Source organism: Aphelocoma coerulescens, chromosome 3 (assembly GCF_041296385.1).
Source record: "Aphelocoma coerulescens isolate FSJ_1873_10779 chromosome 3, UR_Acoe_1.0, whole genome shotgun sequence".
NCBI lineage: Eukaryota > Metazoa > Chordata > Aves > Passeriformes > Corvidae > Aphelocoma > Aphelocoma coerulescens.
The window spans coordinates 93,386,862-93,410,327 of NC_091016.1; the positions used below are offsets into that span (position 1 = coordinate 93,386,862).

General features: G+C 38.3%; 1 protein-coding gene across 4 annotated transcripts in view; it reads left to right on the plus strand.

Moving 5' to 3' along the window:
• The first annotated feature begins 3,320 nt into the window (after positions 1–3,320).
• FILIP1 (filamin A interacting protein 1) overlaps positions 3,321–23,466 on the plus strand; it is a 102,964-nt gene continuing 82,818 nt past the window's right edge. For 3 of the 4 annotated variants that reach the window (XM_069011301.1, XM_069011304.1, XM_069011303.1), the window contains exon 1: positions 3,321–3,756. The gene's annotated coding sequence lies outside the window, so the exon portion shown is untranslated. The remainder of the gene's footprint in view (positions 3,757–23,466) is intronic. The other variant, XM_069011302.1, reaches the window with a different exon arrangement.

A 23,466-nucleotide genomic window follows, 5' to 3' on the forward strand; every position in this document is an offset into this window, starting at 1 on the left:
GCACAAGTTACACTGTAAAGCCAAAACAAAGCTAAAAGCAGTAGCATGGTCTAAAATAATAGAGATTTATGGAAGTAAGCAATAAGTATGAAAGCAGGTTATCACAAAATTGTGGTGCATTACCCTTCAAGGAAATGAAAAAAATAATTTGTTAGAAACTAATTATAATATTTATTATTTACTTCAATGCATTTTAAGGAGCAACTTAATGAAGAACTCAGTGGTTGGTCACACAGAATTATACACATATTAGAGCTCCCCAGGACATACAGTTAAGAAACTCTAAGTCTGTTCACATAGATTTGTTTCCAGTATATTGGTCCAGTTAAGGCTGATGTAAAGTATTTGAAAAGGACAAAGGTAGTAGGCTGTATCTCTGAATACCTCTATGACTAAGAGATATACTTGTACACAAAAGTGATGGATAGCTGAGATAAAAATTACATGGTAATACTATTGTATGTGTTCCAGAAAAATCTTATTTAAAGGCATACATTTTAAGGTCAAGAGAAACCAGTAAGGTCAGAAGAAGACATCTGTTTTGATCTTCTCTATAAAAACCATAAATTTTCTGCCAGTAATTTCTGCCTCAAGCCTGGAATTTCTCTAGAACAGCTCACGTCATAAAAATTTTTCTTCCATTTTCTAGCAATGTAGGTACAAAGAAATATGATTGTGTGAACAGTTACACTCCCTCATCTGTATTTCTGGTTAACATTATCTTTGAAAATGGTAACAGGTCCTGCTGCTGCTCTTCTTCACTCTCTAGTGCCAAATTTGGTTCCCTTTTTTTTGCATTGCTCTGGCCTTTGTTGTTTTGATTGAAATAATACTGAGATGTTTGGCCTCCATTACAAACTTTCTTAGAATTATTTACTTTGGACTCCACTATCTTGGTTGCTTGACTAAGAGATATCAGAAGTTAAAAGGAAGTTGCTTTTTGGACCTAGTTGGAGGATGTAAGTAAGACTTTAGATGATGCTCTTTATTGACATTAGGACCTAACATAGGATGCCAAACTAAAACATCTCTTTCATGGTTTTGTTTTTCCTTTTATTCCCCACCCTCCACAACCTGTCTATTTATAACTATTTTTTCCATCATTCAATAGGGGAAAAACTTAGATGTGAACCATTTTCATATTGCACAAAGTTAAAAACTTTACATTTCCAGTATCGCTGATTAATTACACCCTTCCTATACTAGAAGTCTTTATATTTTCTCTGACTCACTTGCAAAACCTAATCTGTTCTATTTGCCTAAATTTTTTTGCTGAAATTCCCCTTGTGTTAGAGGATTATATTTTTGGTGCACAGCTGGGGAATGAGTTTGCAAGTGTACAAGAATGAGCAGACTCGCACCAGCAGGTCACTATTGAATCCCACCCACAAGGGCTGGCAGCAGAGAATGCCTCCTAAGAAGTTGTATTGTTTTCCACTCAGTGAATGTGCCAGTAACTAATGGGAGAGAAATGTTGAGAATCATTTGGTTTTTTCTGAGATCTATAAGCCAAGTTAATTGTTTTGTTTGCCTGATTTATTATACTTGAATGAATAAAGTACTGTTAATACTGCACTTTGAGGAAGAAATTAAAGCCAGAATAGTCAAAAAGTTACTCATCTGGTTGGAGCACCTAAATTTTTTATGAGGGAACTATGTTAGAGATTTTTTTTTGTGGATATCTGTATCTCGCTTCAGTTCAAAGTGGAAGCGTATAACAGCAAACTTTATGCCAATACGTTATCTGTCTCTAAAATAATTTTCCAAATCGCTGTTTCTGAAAAACAGAAGTTTTCCTCTTTTTCATAAATTCTAACTATTCTGTCCAAGTCAAATATTGAAATGCAAATGGAAATTAGTGATTACTACTTGATCTCCAAAAAAAAATATATTTGACATGATGAAAGTGTTTGGGGCTTTCATAAATGTGTCATCAATGTCTAAATATCAGTTACTTGAAGTGATACCTAATATTTACTTCATTTTCTCCTTATGAACAACTTGGGAATGAAAGTATTTTTTCATTGTTCCTTGCTTGTTTAGATAATAACACAAATCAAGCAGAAGTCATTCCAGAGACAGGGTTAGAGCACCGGGCTACAGCTAATCCCATAGCTGCTTCCCGTAAGGCCTTGTACTCACCCCCTGGTATCTCATATAGTTGTGGCGAGTTATGTTCCTGCATGTTGAAATTGTCACAGACTGTGTGTGATACCTTTTCACTCCCCATCTTACTCCTTGCACAGCGACCCAGCATCACTGCAGGGTACTGTTATGACCTGCTTGAATCTTTTTTTGCTCTGCAATGTTGGTATGTCCACCTGTATAAATATCGACAAGCAATTTTTTAGCATCATTTTACTTTTTTTCTTTCCTGTCTTCTTTCCTGCCTCTTCATCTAACCTTAGATCAATACCACAAATCATCACTAGAAAAAAGCTTTCCAAAGGAAAGGAGGCTTATTCTGCATTTAACTCTGAAGTACTACTCAGATGAGAACAGAGTTGTTGGAGTAGGGAATTTTTGTTGCCAGAGACACTTACAGAGGCTGTTCTGCCATGAGGTGGTAGAACCTTGTTCCAGAGTCTGAGATCTGCAACATCTTTGGAGTCTTGATATCTTGACAGTCTGTGGGCTGAAAGCTGTCCAGTGTTACTGCTGGTCTGTTGATTAAGAGACTTGTGGCTTAGAATTAGGAGCAGTAATTAGATCCAGAAGCAAGTGTGGATACATCAGAATGTATATAGCCCTGGAGTAATGTGTTCCTAATACTCCTATCAAACAAATTGTGATTTGTGTGGCTTTCCTTTTCTTCAGTGAGAGACAGTGTAGGAATAATTGTAGGAAGCTCTTGGTCTGGGACAAAAAGGTTGTCTTTGGAATAAATAGCACAGTGAAAAATTTCCACCCTAAACCTTTCATTAATTTCTCCATGTCATCTTAGTATATTTAAACTGTAAGAAATTATGCTGCAAAAAGTTCTTCCCACGTGTAATTTTTCCTCAAGTGAAGTGCATACCTTTCAAATTATAAACTTCCTACTTGTCCTAGGAAAATTCTCACTGTATAAATAATTGAACTCATCTGCAGTGAACACAAGTATTCTTTCTCTAGCAGTCTAAAATATATGCCTAAATACACATCTTGTACTTAGTGCTTTAAATAGTAATTACTCCTGTGAAGTCACTGGAAGCCCTTAAAAGGATTTGACAGTTTCCCCACAATCTTTCAGTGAAGGCAGTAGCTGGGCTGTGCAGTGCAACATCCACTGATAATTCAGCAGCTGAGGAACTCAGCAAAGCCTGCTCCAAACTTCTCAGCTGTTGACAGGCTTGACTTGCTGAGAACACTGGTTAAATATAGCACAAGCGAGCTGAGCTCAACAAAGTCATTGCTGTAACACTGTGTGAAGAGACCAGAAGAGGGGAAATACAATCTGAGAACTAAACTGCCAAAGCCTAACACCACCTAGCAACAGTTGAAAAAACTTTTAAACAAAAGTCTGGGTGAGACACAGACGGAGTATACCTCCTACTTCTCCTGCCTGGGATTTCTGCAAGAAGCAGCTCCGGTCTTCTGTTCTCTACCTTGCTTCCTTCATTACTTCAACTGCTGGTAGACCTAGAAAAGTGGACAAAGTTTCTGTCTTTGTGCTCTCCTGGGCTGGATCCTTCTACTCCTGTGGTGGTGCTGTGGGACGGGCTACTGCAATCTTACAGTGTAAAGGATATATTCCTAGGTCCGTGTTGCTGACAGGTAAGGCTGAGTTAACCTCTCCATTGCTTCTGGGTTTTTTACAAGAACTTTTATTTTCTAGTGTCTTTTTTACAAAAGATTTCTTTTCTAATTTCTATTGTCTCTTTCCTTCTTTGAACAATCTTCTGAGTGATTTGGAAATGTCAATAGATGAAAGCTGGGATAGAAGTTTTAGAGGTTTTTTTTTTTACGTTTCCATGATAGAAAAGCATTGCTTAAATAACTTCTGCAGCTCTGAGAATAAGCATAATGAAGTAGCTAGCAGTAATATGAAAAAATGTGCATAGATTTTGATGTGTATCTTGTTTATATCTGCTTACATGCAGACAGAAGACAAATCAACATTTAATAATAGAATACGTATCATCCCTGACCAGTGATAGTCTAGCAGCTATTAAAAACAGTCACAGTGTGATAAACAAGAGGAAACAGCCATTCAGTAACAGAAGTAACCAAATAGTTCCTGACCCAGCGCATTTGTACTTTCTGTTTCCTTACTTTTAGGACACACCTGGTGCCTTTTGTACTACCTTTGTGACAGCCTCTCTTGGTTCTTTCTCTTGTGCTTATTTATATAGAATGAATATTAATCTCCACTGCTTTGATTAGCAGCATACAGCAGCAGTCCTGAGGACTGATCTTATTTTTATTGTACCTAAGTGTGCTTGAGCTGGGTCACTGTTGCTAAAGTGTACGTTCCTTTTAGCAAAATAAATGAGAAAGCAGTTCTCAGATGTTTTACCCTGACAGCAGGATGGAATGCTGTTTGTCAGTTAGAAATGCATATCCTACGGCCCCATAGTGGTCATGTAATTTAGGGGAGGACTTGCTTTGTATGATTTACATTGTTTTAACTGACAAAAGCTGTTTGATCAATTGGAGAATGAATTCTACTCCTCCCTGCCACATCTTTTAAAGCTGTTTTCTGCAAACAAAACAAATCTAGTACGCATGAATTTTTAAGAGACATACTGATTATGAGTTCATATGCAATATGATTTCAGTAATGAAGGCAGAGATTTAAAGAATGCACTTACCCTGTGCTAAAACCCTGTTCACAGATTTATGTAGGATTGTCTCAGACGAAAAATATTTGTCCTAAGGAAGGAATGAACTAACTGAGTCTGTGCTGACTGTCTGTGGTGTTTGACACTCAGTCTGTGGACTCTGGGACTGCCTCAGGGAGATGAGAATGTCTTGCTTTAGCTAAATAATTCTAGTTGCATCCCTGCATACTACATAAATGACATCAATACCACATCTTAGCAGTGGATGGATTGGATGGAATTAAAATACTCTGAAGCAACTTTGACTTGGTGGCTGAGAATGTAACTGCCTGTGAAATGATAAAATAAATTAAGTATTAGGATGGAAGAAAGTTCTTAAAAGCAAAAAGTAATGCAGTGTACATTTTATTTCTTAGTAAGGGGCACACTAAAGCACTGAACAGAAACACTTTTTGGCGACTATCATTTAATGTGATAATTATTATTGTGGAATTACTAAAGCACTATGGTATCCCAAATCTAAATCTCAAAAGGAAACTTTGGAATTACTTTTTAATAAGGACATATCCTGAGAAAGTTATTTTTTCTTAAGAAGGCTACACAGTGAGAAATTAATCTGAGACAATATATGTACAGTTTGTCATCTTGACATTGGAGTGAAAATTACTGTTTCTTCTCTTTAATGAAGTATTTGGCAAATTAAACTGTGGAGAAATGACAAATTTAACCTTCTGAATAAATAGGGATGGCAAAATCTGGGAAAATACTATGGTAATATTGACTCCTTTTTTGGTTTAGTTGTTCCTCAGCGTAAGTGTGGTTTTACAACTTCCCTTTTTTTTGCACAATTTACATTTAGCAAAGTTTTTAAAATCGAAAGGCAAATTATTAGCCTGATAACTATCACATGAAGTGACATTTGAACAGTCTAATAGCAACTTTGAACTCTAACGCACGGAATTGTGGTTTTACATACATCTGTCTTCCTTTCCATTTCAAAATGGAGGAGGAGGCTAAAATTACTCTTTTCAACAGGTGTCCACAAAGAGGCTCTGGGATTTTCCAATCAAATCTGTGGAATATGTAATGTGGCTATTCAACAGATGGTTTCATATTTGAAGAACAGCCAATTCTTCTAATGACTACAGTGAAACCAAGGTCAATTTTGTATCAAATCAGAAAGTAATTTATATTTTGGCAATACACTCCATTGTAGTAATTTTTGTGGAAGACAAGTAGACATATCATACCCATTTATTTTGTCCCTTATGTATCATTTTGATTCTGTTTATATTCACATAACTGTGGAATGAATGGTACCTTTCGTGGTGCTAAAGACTGTGCACTCCTTCCAATCTCAATCCACTTGCAGACTCTCTGTGGCTTTTTCGATTTTATTATAATATTTTCATAGTGATAGTTTTTATAAATTATCATTTAATTATTATTATATTAATTTTGTTATAATTTTAGCCAATCTAGCCACAGCGAAAGTCACCATCTTAACTGAGTGTTTTCATCACCTCAGTCTTTCAGTCTTTTTATAGAGGATCTGATTGTTTTTAACACCAAATTCAAAGACCTGAAATCCATCTTCAAAGCTCAGCACTGTTCTGTCCCTGCTTACATATGCCCTGATTTTCCTGAACTCCTCCTGCTCACATCTGGTAGACTATTGACCTTTGGCTCTGGTGTTTACTGATGTTTACTGGTACATCCTTTATGCTACTGGCTTTAGTGAGCTTGACATTGACCTCATGACATCTGAGTTTTCTGTAGTGCAGCTCACTGTCACACCTGACACAAAGGTCATGGAAAGACTAAACATTATTAGAGCTATGTCAGCCAAAGTAGGATTCCTGAAGAAATGGGTGTGCTTCCTGGAAGCAGCTTGTGGACTAAGCAGTAGTATATTAGGAAATCTCTGTTTTGCTGTATGCCCTGTTTTGCTCCTCTGGGTTACAATTTCACCACTGTAGCCATTTCCATACTAAAAGTTTTTTACTGATAGAGGTGTATCAGTGAAACTCCTCCTGATACAGGATCTTTCTGTTGGCACAGATTCCACACTTGCTTAATTTAAGGCTTTTGGTAATCTTATCTAACTCAGTTCAGGTACCTCCAGGCAGAAATTAAGAATGTGCCTCAGAGCTGTGCCAGTCAAAGGTCAGATTTATGCCACTGAGTTCAGAGTGAGATTTCCTTTGAAATCATTAAGATCAGGTTTCAGTATTCAGTAATTAGCAGATAAATTTCCAGTCCCCTCAAGAGCATTTAACAAAACAGCTCATCTCTATTCCTGTCCAAATATTTTTGTTCAAAGAGACATTTTATTTTTCCTCCAATGTCCGGTTTCTTCCCTTCCTTTCTCAAGGTCTGTCGTTGCAGGTTGCCATGTTATTTAAAGGTATAAACTGAATTTGGGGTAGGGGTTTTGTCCTTCTACATATCTAAAATGCCTGTTGGAGAAATAAAGTGAATATTTGTGAAGAGGCCAGATGAAACATCATTACAAATAAGAAGGAACTACATCTATTCATACTTACTATTTCTCCAGAAATATTTAGTATATAAAACCCAGGATACTGAAAGCTAGAAAGATAAAATAAGGATATTCTGTTGTATAATAAAGTTTAAATATTTATTAACAAGAAGACCAAATGTCTAAACTTTTCAGCTTCATTATCTTATTGTGGTAGTTTTCATTTTTAGCCTTTTCTGTTTTAATTTCTCTCATTGCTTTCTACTGAAAGTTGTTTCCTAATTTTATGCAGAATATTGGTAATTATTTGGGGAAGACAGGCTTTTCTTCATTTTGGAGCATATTGGATAACTGAAAAAACAATCCATTCATAAAATATTAAGATTGTTTAACCTCTCTTTTTCTACTTAGTAGCTAGTATTTATACCAAGCTAGTGACACTAGGACTTGTAACACAGTCCTAGTTATGCTTTGAGGTGAAGGGCAGAAACAATTTTGCCTGTGTCCTGTTCAGGAGAGACAATGAGAGTCTCTGATCATGTTGAAAATATGTGATGCCTCATCTATTTGTGAAAATCGTGCATTTCAGGATACTTAATTAGATTTTCCCTTTTATTTTAGGTCTTTGCACCTACTCCTCCTGCTTCTGCAGATAATCTGTACTTTCTATATTACCTTTCATTCTCAGCATCATAGTAAAATAAATACTAATACAAGTGCAAACAGAAAGTCTTCCTCCATTGGGAGAGATGTGGGTTTTTTTCTTTTTAATTCAAGATGGCTTTGCCCTATGATTCTCATTCTGCTTTGTCTGGACTGTATCTCTTAATCTTTTCCACAAGTAAAGCATGCAAATCTAAAGGTGATCTGTAAGATTACATAGATTGTGGCATCCTCCACAATGTCTTACACACTCAGAAATACAGAGAAAGTGACAATTCCTACAATTAAAAGCTTAATTAAAGCTTCATCGAAATGGGAGTATATGTGTGCATGTGTGCATGACTTTTGCAAGAAAGGAAATGCTTTTTGGCACAACAGAATGCTTTGCTGAAGGAGTGGGACAAACACATCCAAAGCACAGGGAAATAGGCTGGAGCTTGTACTTTTTCCCTTAAATGGACAACCCGTCTGGTTGCTGTGTGCTGACAGAGGCAAAGGGGGGTGTGAATCTGAAAGATCGCTGTGCTTTGTCCAAGAGAGTTTCATTTCAAAGCTGATAAAATGACAATTAAAATCTTAATTATCTAAGATGTGGCCGAAGTAATTCAAATATAAACTGGTGGGGTTTCAAAACAAGAGCAAAAACCTCGATGAAGTTGCAATAAACTTGTCCAGTTTGATTTACACACTTTTAGACCTCTGAAATACAGTAATGGTTACTTTCTTCACTTTTCCTTTTTGAGGAAATGGTGACAACGAGTGTAATGTTTGGTGATTTATGCTGTTCAAAACTCTGTTCCAGCACATATGTAAAAGTGATATTTTTTAATCTAAATCCATTTTCTATCTGAAGTCCCCAGTATTTAGAGGCTTGTATGTTTGCAGAAGGGAGGTATCTAACTAAATAGTGTGTTATGGTTGTCGTCAGCAAGAGCTACAGCTTCACTAACAAACTTTAAAAAAATGCAACTGATAAAAAATGGATTCTATTGTAATAACAGAATAGAAGTTTTTTTTAGAAACTGGTTTTAAGGCTGCTCCTATTATAAAAAAAAGTAATTGAAAATGAAAGCTCATGTGTCCTTGGTAGAAGAATTCTCACTAGAGTTTATCAGCCTGCTTGTGTTTTTCAGAAAATATAAAGCAAATGAATGCAACAGAAAGCAGAGACTGCTTGCATCAGTGTAATCGAATTGCTGCCAACTTGCCTTGTTTATCTAAGAGATCTCTGTGAAAATAAGGTCTTTCCCACACAGGCATGAGTCACAGGATGTAATGCAGCTAAGCAGACTTGCTTCAGCTTTCTAGTGTGCACAAATCTAAACTAACCTGTTTTAGTGCCTGCTCCTGTAACTAAATGAGATCTAAGTTGACAACAGGAAGGGAGAAGTAATGGTGAATTAATGGTGCTATTTCAGTGTAATAACCTGAATGCTAAGGAAACGATGCAATTTCCATTTATTGGGAAAGCTGCAGTTACTGTGACAACAAATATACACTGAAAAAAACATACACAATTTATCCTCAAGTTCAAATCTGTGAACATAGTAGAAAGGGTATTCATAAAATCTCACGCTATCTAGTTATGTGTCTCAAAGAACATTCTTACTTTTAAAATATATAATCCAGATTGTTGAAAAAATAACCCTTTAAAAGCCATAAGCAAGGGCATAAATGAAAGGGTGGGAAAGCACATGTGGTTAATGATGACCAGTTCAGTGTTGGGCTGACTAAAATTTAATTAAGCATATATTTCTCATGCTGAAGTTATTCAATTCCTGTTTCATACTTGTCCCCAAAATCTCATTTGTCTCACCCTCTGTAATTGCAAAACCTCTTGGATCTAACTTTTAAGGTAAATGTTACAGTAGTTCTTCTATAGTGTGTTATTTCTCCTTTTATTTTTCAACAAGGACTTCTGTAATGAAAAGAAACATAGATTTTATTCCAGTAGATAAGTAAGGATTTCAGTTCCTCAGTGTGATCAGATTCTTTAGAGAAAACTATACGTTCCAATTTTTGACTCTGGGCAGGAGATAGCAGGAAGGGAATGGTGCCATGTGAGATGTCCTCAAGCACAGCAAACATAGTGCAGAACAAGATGTCCCTCTGTGCAGAGGGACACACATGGCAACAGAGCTCCTGAGTGCCTGGGGAGCCATGTGTTCTGAGGCAGCTGGCTGTGGGAACCACTGCTGCTTCAAGTGGCATGAGACAGAGGCTGGAATCCAAGGCACAAAAGGCATCAGAGGGCAAATAGTAAAAGGCAGGGTCACAGTGGCACATCCTCTGAATGAGCAGTGCCATTTATTTACAGAACCATAATTCAGGTGAGGGGAACTGGCAGAAGTCATCCAGTCTTCCCCAGAGTGGGACTGTCTCCAGAGTCTGATAAGGTTGCTCTGGGCTTTGATTATTTTCATATATCTCGAGTATTTTTAATTTATAAATATTCTAAGGTCTCTTGTCTTTGCGATCTTTGGATTACAAAGTTTTGGACATAGCTGGCCATGGAATATTTTGCAAGAGATGATAATCAGTGTATCAAGATACATACACTGAATGGCTTGAGAGTTGGTTGATAGGAACATAAATCACAGGTCTTTGGCACATTCAAAATTGCAAAAGAAACCACCTGTAGTGGGTTTTTTTTTGTTTGATTTTGTTATGTTTGATGTGTTATGTCCTAAAATAGGAATAATAAGGATGAAAAATCTTGTATGTAATTTTTTATCTTAGTTTACTCCAGCTGTCAGAATGCACACCCTCTTCCTTCTGCCTGCTACATTCTGTTTGAAAACCAAACATTTAGAATAAGGTACCGTTGAGGTGCGATCTTTCTGCAAAAACAATTCTGAAAAATGTTAAGTGTGTTCTATCCAGGTAGTCCAATAAGCTGAAAGACTAGCATTGAGAATGTAATTAATGAGGAAATAAGTATATAAGGAAGGATAACAGAGATGATGCTTTTGAGGAAAGGAACTCTGGAGACTGTTTCCACTGCTGAGTTCACTTTTCTCATTGAACATCTCTTTCCAATTGTATCCTAATCAGGAGCAGAGCATGATGCACATATGGCAAACAGGATTCCTAGATGGAGTTCTGGTTAACCTGAGGCTAGTTTAAAAAAGCCCTTCTTGTGGAAGCATCTAAATTTACCTGTTAGTGACTACTGTAGCATGAAACAAGGACAAAGCAGGGGCCTTGTGGCACTCAAAGGGATGTGGCAGTCAGTCTTTTCATACAGGATTTCTTATACCTATTAAGAATAGCCACTGAGGACAGGTAATCTTCTTCTCTTTACATAAATAATGTTCCTAAAACTGGAACTCTAACTAGAATATTGTCATCATCAGTACATATGGAGGGAAAAAGGCCAGGGAATTCTCATGGCTGGTGGTATACAGAGGTCTCAGATCCCATTGTACTGTTCTAGAGCAAACTCAGCACTTGCTGCAGAGAGGAACTGGAGCAGCTGGTGTGTCTCGCACACACACACACACACACACACACACGTCATACAAATTACCCTTGCAGCCTTTTTAATAAAAAAGCTGCCATATGCTTCAGTGGGGTTAAGTTAATGAGAAAGGTAGTGAGATTTATGAAGAAGAGTTCATGCTTTGAAAGACACCAGAACAGGCTAGGACACACAAGAGGTGCTTTAGCAGAAGGCCAGGAAGCTGAGTGTTTTAAAGATAAACTTTAAACCTCTAAACCATGAGTTACCAAGTTAACAGCATCTTTAACTACCCTGCCTTGTACCCATATGGGCAGAGGTTTCAAAAGTAGATAGTGGGTTGGAGAAAAAATAAACCTAAACTGATTTTCCTGCTTTCAGAGAACATGTTCTAAAATCCCAAATGATTTTGGAACAGCTTTTTATTAGAAAGATAGAGGGGGTACAGAATTTGATCTATTTGCAAATGAAAATTTACAGAACTTACGCAACAGGATTGCTGTGGTACTTGTGGGCCCAGGAGGAGCTGTTCAGAGCCCTCTCTGTGATAATGGCACAGCTGCCTCATCCCAAGAAAACAAATTCCCTGCAGTGATACAAGTTTCTAGCCCCTGTTCTGTATCACTATCAGCCACACAACCTTTATCACTACAGGCCTCTGAGAACTAATGAAGTGCTAGAAAAATATGTGAGAGCTATAGACAGTGTAATGAGTTTCTCCTTAGCTTAGCAGAAAAGAAGCCTAGGAAAATAATTAGAAATAAACTGAATAATCTACGTAAGTGTTCAGTGAATACCCTCAACATAACACAACAGTTTGTAACAGTTTGTTAAGGAATAAGTAGAATGGGAAAAATTTTACTGGCTATTGGTGTCAGCTCATAAAAATCCCTCCAGGACAGCAGTGAGTATCTAGAAATGAGGCATAATTGTGCACAAGGAGGGTTAATTTAGTTACCTCCAGCATTAGTTGTGTAAACGAAGTCTAAATCACACTGCAAGAGTGTGATTGCACTGCAAGGTTGTAAGAGTGGTAGGACATCTGACAGATTCCTTATCACCAGAAACACTTTGCTAAATTCAGGTTCCGTCTCCAAAATATTCATGTCATGTTTGAATTTTGTTGTTTGAAATAATATTACCTGAAAATGAGAGGTGGTAGTTGTCATACCAGGGAGGAGGAATGCTGGTTAAATTGCTGGCTTTCACATCAGTGACTCCCTGTGTTACTCTAAGCAAGTTACTTGTCCACTTTTGATAACAACCTGGAATGTTACAAGAATAAACATAGTAGTGACTTTGACACTCTGAGATGTTGTGGTATTGAACATCATGTCAATAGCTTTGAATAAGAAGACTTAAATAGCCCTCCTTGGAAACCAGATTCTGCAGGGAGAAGTAGGAATAGAAGTTGAATTAGTCTGAGTGACAAGAATATGTATTTTTAGAGGAGCTAGCCAGAGGGAAGCTTAGCTGTGCCTTGAGTTATAGGTCACATATATCAGCCATACTGGTAAAACACTGAAAAAAAAGGAAGGAGGAGGACCAGGGATGTGACCAGAAAACTTAAAGAACAAAACCATGCCAGGATAGAAACCAAACTAATGTCAATACTGAGATATTTCTGGAAAATCAAAACCATTCGCTCAGGTTCAGTTGTACCAGAAGTAATTCACAGAGCAAAGAGGGTGCTGGCAGCTTGTGATCCTGTTGTTATTTTGGGAGTGCTCAGGACAAGCTCTCTAGTACAAGGAGGAGACTGCTGGGAAAAAAATAATCTTGAAGGAAAAAGGACCTTTGAGAGAAGGGGTGAGCTGAATGTGACTGCCCAAATTAGCTGGTGTTGGGCAGCTCCAAAGCCACTATGGGGCTGTGGGGAGGTGACACAAACCCTGTGTGCCTGCTGGAGCAGTGAGGAAGGAGCACCTGGAAAACAGAAATGTTCTGTGGTGCTGCCTGTCTCCTGTACGCTCAGCAGGTAGCCAGTGTCTCCAGTTGTGCCTGCTTTGTTAAAGCAATGGTCACAGCTCAAGTGACTGTCTTGGCAACTGAGATTTTTGATAAGAATTTATTGGGGAATTAAGTTACCATTACATAACTCTCAGCTTTAATTAAAACTAGAGAAAATTAGAAAAAAAATACAGTCCTGATGTCTTCAAGGAAGTTGAAATGTCTGATCTCTAGATAATCTGATGTCATCATGCATTGCTTTAAAATCTCCTGAAAAACAACTTTGAAGGATTTTCTTGAGATTTTGAATCTGCATGGTTGCCAGTAGACAGAAGGGATGGTGAGTTTGGGAGCAGGGCAGAGTCCCACCCTTATGTATGTGCCACTGCTCAGAAGAGGCCGCGGCTGCTGAAACACAGCTGAGGGTAGTGTGGGTCTGCCACACTGTGCCCTGCCACAGTGGAACAGCAGTGACAACTGCGCAGGTGGCCTCAAAACTAGCCCAGATCAAAGCAGGAGGGCTGGAAATCATTTCTTCATTTAATTATGAGCCTTTCCAGATCGGGCAGAGAATGGGGTAGTAAATGGCCCTCCCTTAGATTTCATGAAAGGGAGCACAGGTCTTTATCGTGAGCGTTCCCCTGAAAAAAAGACGTGAAACATGGAAGTCCAAGCAGCCACCCACATACCTGGGTGTGCCAGTGCAGAAAAGCAGTCTGCAGGGCCTGCTCTGCTGGGAGGGGAGTGAAAGCTGTAGCTCCCTTTTGGGGAATGACGAAGGGAAGGGTTGTGATAAGATAAGGAAAACACACCTAGCAAAAGAGAAAAAAAAATCAGTCTCCTGGGACAGTTATATTCAAATGCAAGAAAGAGGCATGGAAAGGAAAAGAAACCAGTGGTTTCTTTTAAATGATCCTAGTTAATTTCACTTAAAAAATAGGGACCCACAGTAATGAGGTTTAGAATGCTAAAAAGAATGAAAGGGGGTTGCAGATAAACCATGGTACTGTACTGAAATGTAGCAGCATTTCCCCAAATTTTTTGTCACTGTGAAGAGTGGAGCTTCTCTCCATGTGTACAGTGGTAACACCCGTTCTCTTACAAAAACCTCATACAATACTATAGGAGAATATGTGTTCATAAGTTTTGTTTAAAGTCTCACAGCAAACTGTAGCACATCAGGGGGGTTTTTTGGTTAGTTGTTGGTTGGTTGGTGTTTTCTTGCTGTTGCTGTTGTTGGGTTGTTGGGTTTTTTTAATTTAGAGGTATGGGATTGGTGAGTTTTTTGTGGCATTTTTTTTCTTCTTTTTATAGTGAAAGAACAAAGTTAAGCCCTCAGGGTTTTGAACCTACTGTCTCATGACTGAACCTAATATCTGATCTCTAAGCTCCTCTGGACTGCCTACTTCATTATTATTTTCCTGATGTGAAAACAAGGGGCCCTGAGAAACAGGCAGCTACTAAGCTCTTTTCAGGGTGGTCATTTAGTTGCTTCTTGGATCAGGCAGCTTGAGATGCTTCAAAACAACTTAGTGTGTCTCCTCCAAAGGATGCATATACATTTAATCCCTGTGTGTCTAAGCTCCCTTGGCCTCTGTCTAGGAACATCCACATTTCCTGACTCATGGCAACTGTACCCTGTCTGGTTGTACTTCATTAGCAGCAGCTCAAAAATCAGAGCAATGTTCTGCTGTTGCGTAAGTTTTTCCAAGCAGTAAACAATAACACACTGCCACGAGCTTTATTACATTTATCTTGGAATTCAAGATCCCGAAGAGACCACTGCTTATTAATATTTTCTTTAATGACAATCCAAAAAGAATGTAAGATGCTATTCTTTAATAAATACTTTCAGGATAACTTAGTATCTTCTTAATTAAATGTTCTGAAAAGGAAGAATAAATGTTACAGAAGCTATAATAAGCCAATAATTTTTCTTCCAGCTGAGAAACATGTTTATGATTTTTTTATTGTCCTATCAGTTTTATTGCTGTATCAGAACTTAGAGAATAAAATGGTGAGGGCAAATTTAAAGCTACAGAAGCATAAAACAATTTGTTGGAAAAATTACATTTTAAAGCTTTAGTAACATACCTTTCAATACGTCCTGTTCTCAATAACTCTTCTTTACTTGCATCTCAACCAGTTGTTTAAAACATTTTAAAAGCAGTAGCATTATCAACTAGCTCAAAGCAGCTTAGAAGATAAATGGTCCTTGACTATTACTGGAGTTCATTAAAAGAAAACTCTCTCTGACTCTAAAAGCTATTTTGGAGCTACGGCTGCTCCACTCCCCTTCTTGTGGCATGATGCAGCTGCTATTCCTTTAATATTTTTGCTGACAGCTACAGCTGACAGATAACATTTCAGTTCACCCCAACATCAACTGTGTCTCAAGGCTCCCTTAGGCTGGAAACACTGCCTTCCTTGTGGCTTTGCCTGCACCACAGTGCAACGCTGCAGGTGTGCAGTTGTGCACCAGTCACTTGTCATGGAGCAGCAGACACAGGGCTGCATCAGGTCGAGTGCTGGGGGAGCACATCAGCCATCTCTCATCTGTGAATTGTGCAGCAACAGCTCCTCTTCTTTCCCTTCATCCCCTCTCCCACGTCCTAAAAAAACAGGAACCAGAGCCTGGGAATAAAAATAATTTTGCATATGTAGCTCTGCAGTATGTCAACTGGTATTTTACGTTTTACATTAATTGTCACCTTATATTTTTGTTTTAGTTATACTTGTTACCATAGACGATACAGAAGTTATTTAATCCATCTTAATGTATAATCCCTGAGCAAACAGGCTTTGATTTCTTGGTCCATAGAAGTTTTCAGATCATAGTCAATCACTCAGTAATACTGTGGTGATTCACCCACAAAAGGAACTTCTCACAAATGCAGGACTATTTTCCTCCCCAAGAGGAAACAAGAACATTTACAGTGCTCCCAGTTCTGTCCTTGAACATCCATATCTGTAAGAAAGAAGCAGCTGGAGGATAGGTTTCAAAAGCAGTTAACATGTAAGAGAGAGACACAAGGACAAGTGAGAAGGAGGCATTGCTCAGTTAGTCCTTCAGAGGAATTCTCAGGAAAATTAATTATAATATATATGTACTTTTTTGATTGATGACTGAATTAAAAAATAAAAACAAATAAATGTTTTGCTATGTTTTTTGGGAGGTTTTTTTCAGGATTTGCAGTGAGATCCATTAGCTTTTGTTTAGATTTAATATTTTGCTAGACTTTAGAAGACTGCTTTTATTATGGGGTTCATCTATCAAAATTTAAAGAACAGGAAGACAAGTGGGAGTTTGGAACCATCAAAAAAACCCATGAAAACAACCCAGAAAGGAAAAGTTTAGAGTACTTTTTTACTACAGTATAGACATTAAAACACCTCCAAGGAAAATATTTTGACTGTTTCACTCTTTGCAGAAAAAAGTCAAGTTTGTATGAAATATTTAAATATTCACCAGAGCAAGAGCTAACACTTGGGAAGACCCAAAGCTATGTGAAAAGTGATAGAGTTGGTTTACTCCATGTGACTCAAAATTCACACGTTTTTATTCAAATACCCATTTTTTAATCTTGCACACAATTTGGAAAACAGTTTCTGTATTGTAAGAACTTAAGACGCTACTGGGCTTTGATAGAAAATTGGGACTTTTGTGAAAAAAAAGGCAGAGAAATAATTTTCTTAAAATTTTTCTACTTCCCTCCCATAGTACCTCTGACTTCCTGTGATCTTAGTGTGGGGAAAAACATGTCAGAAATAGGAAAAGGAACTGTTTCTGTAGTTCATATATTCCATTTTAATGTCTTTTTTCTTTTAAATTTTTTACTGAATTTGACCCAAATCTGCTTCAGAGTGCTCAAACTCATTCTTTTAGGCAGAATAAATTGATTACTAGAAGAAATTGCCCAGCATAATTTCAAATGCAGCCTCTAATCAGACTGTTCTGCTTCCAGTTCCCCTGTGGTGGGAATCCACAAAAGGCAAGCAGCAGGATGGTTGCATAGCTGTAACACCAGGGGCTGAGAAAAGCACATCCTTGAGCCTTTAGAGGTAGTGTGAAGGTGTCCTAACCCTTCTCTAGAGCCCAGGGGACCTGATTTATGGCTGGAGAATATTGGTATTAACCTCATATTCCCATTTCTCTGCAGAGAGAGAACCTAAGCAAGCACAAAGCCATCACTGGAAAACTTATCTACCAATACAAAGAAATAATACAGTGTCACTATACTATGAAGAAAGCAGTGAACCTCAGTTTTCTGTGCCAGGTGATGGTGTTAGATCATGTAGTCTTTGACAGTTCAATAAATACCTAGTGTACATACTGTTGTGTTAGACTGGATTTATTTTGTCTTCTTTGGAGCAACTCCCCTTCCACAGGTTTCTCAAGGATGGTAAAACTTCTCAATTCTGTCCTGCAGTTCAGTGGAATCAACTGGATTCTAACTGACGAGTAGCATTTCATCTGTGTAACTCCTCAAATTAAAACACTTTCTTTGGGGAAACAAGCCTGCCTGAAACAGCTTGCATTAAAACTCCACTGTAGTTAATAGGTCAAAATTCCCAAGGACATTGGACAAAAGTCTGGCAGTGTCGGACTGGTTCATCTTAAAAGTGCTGCCATAGAGCATTGTAGGCAGGAAAGCACAAATTGCAGACGTTATGTTATTTTCACATATTTTTTGAGTGCTGCCAAAATAGGCATAATTTGCAGATAAAATAAAGAAGAAAACTTAGAAAGTTTGTCTGAAATAATAATAAGGAATATTTAGAAATTTCTTAGGGCATGTCTGAAAATGTGCTGTGTATGTCAGCTCACAGATCATGATCATGTCCCTTTTCATGTATTCTCTAAGAAACCACAAAATCCACCAAGAATAAAACAGTGGAAGTCAGAACAGACACCACTTCTGATGTTTTACTTTCAAACAAAAATATATTAATTTATTTAATGAAACTTCCAGTTTTATTTTTAGCATCTTTAAAAATGCTTATTTTAGAACACAGAAGGGAGGGAATGGATTTGTTGATGAACATTCTTATCAACATTAGGTACATCTTGAGTCTCTTCAGTAGCTTTCTCTTAAATTTTCTTTGTAAGTCCTTCCTTAAAATCAAGAAAAAACTGTTAGAAATCAAGGTGTTCCATCTAGATACTTTTGTGCAGCAGACAGATTTCTCTTACCTAGACAATAACTTGAAACTCTGTTAATGGTGGCATTTGATGTATTTCTCTTAGTCTCAAGTTTTGCTGTATTATTGATAAATATAGCTAATCAACTGGGAATTTGCAACAGATGAAAATGTGAAGTATAAATGTAAGCAGATACTAAATGCTATATCAAAACACTGTAAAATAACTTAGGTATAACAACTGATTTACAAATGAAATGTTAGGCTGGAATATAGAAGAGAACACATACTGCACAGCAAGCTGATAACAAAGCCCTATCTAAGTTTGCCTGACATTTTTCATTAAAAATCTAGACATGTATGAAGCCCAATTGTTTACAGCTTTGCCAAACTTCAGTTGTTCAGGCTGAATGTCTGGCTGCGTTTGAATTGTTTTTGGAAGTTTCAACTAGAATGCTTTGAGCATTTCCAAGAATTAGTTGAGAGAAAATTCTTGTTTGCCCATGTGAAAACAATCCCATAACCATTTTGCTGAAGAGCTTTAATGTCTCCATGTTCCAGAGTGATCTACTGAGTTTCAGCCAGGAAACTGCTCTGTGGCAGCAAACTGACTTTTGCCATTCCTGTGAAAATTATGCTGGGCTAAGAGCCACTGAACAAATCATTTCACCAAGGATACCTTAGTGATACCAAAGATACCTGGTAGAGATTTGTAACTAATGTTTCAGAATAGCCCACACATGCTGAAAGCTGTCCCAGTTCCTCACATCTCACGTATTGCAGCTGACTCAGGCATGTGCCACTTCCAGAGAGCACCTCCACCTCACAGTTACTGGGTTAAGTAACACTCTTCCCACAGTTACTTCTTCATCTGGTGCTATGGCCTACAGCACAAAAAAAATGAGATGAAAGCTCTTCTTTTTTCTGTTTCAACAATACTTACTCAGCAGAGCCTATGCCATGGTGGCAAAAGATGTGTGGATAGCATGATTGCTCCTGCTGCTAGGGAGGGTCACTGGTGAGGAATAGCATGGTGACAAGCCCTTTTGTGATACCTTCGTACCTGTCTGTCAGGATTTCTTTGCCAGTAATAAATATTGGCCATCACCTTCTCTGTGGGATAGAAACATTGCCTTTGGGAAGACAGAGAATAATCAACAATCACCCTGACACTTTGCCAGTGTAAATATGCTTTTATTAGGAATTTATCTCAATCTTCAGCTAATTCACATTTGTAATCAGAATTATCCCAGTTCGTGTCTTTCTGTGGTGTGAGATTGGTGCCATTGCACGGTTTGGCATTCATCATTGCCTGACAGGCAAGTTGGACTTTTCTCTGTGTCCCAGCATCCACCTCAGCTCATCTTCCAGCAGTGAGCTTTGGAAGTGTTCAGTCTCCAATCCATCTCTAATAGCTGCAACTCTCCAACTTCACCCATCTGGATGGCACCACCCTTCCCCACAAAGCTGTCTTCTTAGTTCTTCCCTTTGGATTTGGGCACAGGGCAGACTCATAAGGCAATTTGTTCAACCTGCTTTATTCTTGTAGAAACAGCTACAGCAACTGCTGTTCCCATATTTTTACCACACTCACTGTTCCTCTTCTCCCTGCTGCACTCCCCCCCAGGAATTCATTCCATCTGACTGTGCCATCTGTCTCCGTGTTTCTCTCTTGCTTGCCCTCCTCTCCAAAGTCAGGGCTTTGCAGTTCCCCTGCAGTTCTGTAAAGCAAAAATTTGTGTTTACACTTCTCACAGTTTGAAAGCCATACAGAAACACTTAAAAATATGTGAGTGACACTAGACAGTGCCAGTGCTGGTTCTCTGACCCTCAGTCCTGTTATTACTGCCTGGTCATACCTACATTTTTAAGCATAGACTTCAAAACAGGTTGATACCTATGTTCAGACTGCCAATCTCTGGCTGGGCCAATCCCCAGGCAGGGCTAACTCCTGAACCATTCTAGGAAGACCACTGTTTAGCTCATGTCAAACTTTTGACCAAGCCCTGGCACTGCTTAATCTCCTAGTTTAGACATAGTCCTCATGTCATACTCATCTGAGCACACCAAGTGCCTGGGATCATCTGAACAATCACATAAAATATTTCTGCATTATAAAGATATACTTTATTATTATTGAATCAGACTTCTCTACAATTACAGATAGACTGACTCTTTTCCAAGCATATTTTGAACTTCTAAGACTGAAAAATTCTAGCATTGGAAATCATTTTGTGAAATGTTTAAACTGATTTTTGGAGTTAATTCCTTATGCATTATTTTAGTATATCTCCTCTGTGTGCATCTTTTTTTACCATCTACTTTCCTTTCTCTTTTCTTTAGATGAGTAAAAAGGAAAAACAACACAGACAATTTTAATAAAGCTCAGGGATCAGTGTTTCCACCTGAACTATCTTAATTAATGAGCACAGCAGATGATACTTCAGTCAGATGAGTCAAAGCTAATAATACCTCATTGGGTCTTCTTAGTTCCTTATGGACAAACAGTGCTTAGAGCTACAGGCACAGTTGTGCACAGGATGTCACAGGACTATCTCCTTTTCAAAAGGCAACATGTAAGCAAGGAAAAAAAAGCCAGTAAAAAAAGTTAATTTTAACCATATGTGGTTTTTGGAGGACTGTTTTTTATTGGACAACAGTTCAATGAGTAAGACAAAAAATTCATATAGGCAATTCTTAGCTCTGTCAGAAAAAAAATTCCCAAAACTTCTTGATACATCAACAGCTAAACTGTAAACAGTCAACAAACCAACCAGAAACTCAAAGAACCACTTTGAGCCCTTGGCTTCAGCAGATGGAGCACACAACTCTTACACTGTGGGAATATCAGCCTTGCAGGGCCTTCTACACTGCTCCATGCAGAAGTAGAGCATTGGAATTTGCAGCTCGTGAGGACTGGATGAATTCCTTGGCCTTCCTCTCCTGTGAAAGTCTGTGGTGGTGCCTTAGAGCTCTGGTTCACTCCTGTGAGTGAAGCAGAACCTCAGAGGCAACTCCATCCTGAAATGATAGTGTGAAGTAAAAATGACCACCCATTTTCTTCCATAAATTTTCAGTGCCCTGTGTTCAATGCGTGTTTTGTTAAAATTTGAAAATCACAGTTTTAGAGTAAACCAACAGACTTTCATCTGCCAACATGCCTGTCCAAATCCTTCTCCAAGAGCTGATGAAATGATCTGACATAAAGCAGAGCAGAGGCTACATTCTTTACAGAGCTTTGAGTGATGCATACTTTATCAACCCATCCATGAGAAAGGGATTCTTGAACAAAATGGCTAAGTGAAAGAAGAGATAATTTTACAAATATGCTTAAATGGAATTTTAGTTGTGACATGCACCGTGAACATTGCTAATTATTTCAGATATAAGATTGTTCTGCAATTAAGAAGCAACTCAATACACTTTTAAATTGTAGCTCTGCAAACATAATTATTGTTTCCAGTACTATTATCTTAATTAGTCTTTTTGGCTTTACAAAAATTTGGATACAGATAGTTTAAAAACTTGCAGCTCCAGCACTAATTCAGCTGAACAGTTTCTGAGGAACAACTGCTACATCAATAAATACCTAAATATACATAAGATTAAAATCCTTCCTATCCAAGATATTTCACCTTTAATTTTAGGTGCTTGAGGCATTACTGAAAGCTTAAAAATGTTATTGAAAAAGTGCTGTGACATCTGAGCTATGGCATGCAATTTGTTCACATGCTCAGCAACAAGCAATGTGCTCTGCCCTTCTTTTCTGTTTCATGGGAAGAGTTGCTTTTGGATTTCATTTAAGGGTGAGGCAAGTACTTCTGAGATAACGTTTTGCAGTTCCCTGCTGCTCTGGTTTTATTTGCAGGCCCATTAGTTACTGTTTTGCAAGAACAGCTTTCACACTTGAACTGCTTAGTAATAGCAACAAATTTTTGTGGTTTAAGACTAACATAAGTCAGCTCCAGACACCTGCCGGGAGGTATTATTATTTTTTGTGTATCTCAGCTCAGGATATGGTTGGCTTTTGTTGTTGTAGGGTATGAAATACAGTTTTGCTTCTAAAAATACAAGTCTTTTGTATTTGAACAAAACAGTTCAATAAACTATCCTTGCCGAGATAACAGTATGTTTTTCACATCAGAACTACAGTGGGACAAAGAAGCCTGCTTTCAAGGGTACCAGCCAAGCCATAGTAATTTAAAATAGCTGAGCATCAAGTCCTTCGGTTTTAGTTCCATGTCCTGTCATAAGCAATCAGATGAAGAGAGAGAAGTTTACTAAATTAGTAGTAAGCCACCACTGGTTTTCCCAAAGTGAGGTTTAAGGCTTCTCAGTGCAAGTCCCTGAAATTCAGTCAACTGCAAGGAACTGCACAGCATAATTAGTGGCAGCTGGGGACTGCATTTGTGCTCCTCTCTGGGCAAGCAAACAAACCAACCAACCAACCAACCAACCAACACACAAACCAGCGGCTGAAAACTGCCAGCAGGGGAAAGCAAGTGCATGGCAAGGATTTGAAGCTTCCCCTGAGTGCTCGTTCTGTCTCCAGCTATTTTCAGTTCGAGAGATTGCCCTAACCCAATGTGGTTTTTTTTGTGTAGTAACCATGAGTGAGTATTTCTGCCAAGAATGTCTCTTCCCAAGTCATGTTAACTTCTGCATCCATGGAGAAGGCATTCCTCAGTTCTGCTGTTCAGTGTGTGAAGAACCATCCCATTCTGTTTGTTGGTGGACACTGCTTCGAAGCCCATGTAAAGCAACAATAACCAGCAAAAGAGTGCAGGTGCCAGAACATGACAGGAGCATAGACAAGTTTTTTACTAGAACTCTATGGGTTTGAAAGATGTCAGCATCACTCACCTTTCTGGTTCCCTTCCCAGACACAACCAGGATGGAAGGCAGTCAGCGCCAGAGCCCTGCAGAGCTCAGCTCCCTGAGCTGTGGATGAACAAGGAAAGGCAAAGGCAAATGCTCTCTGGCTGCTGTGACGCACAGAAATTATC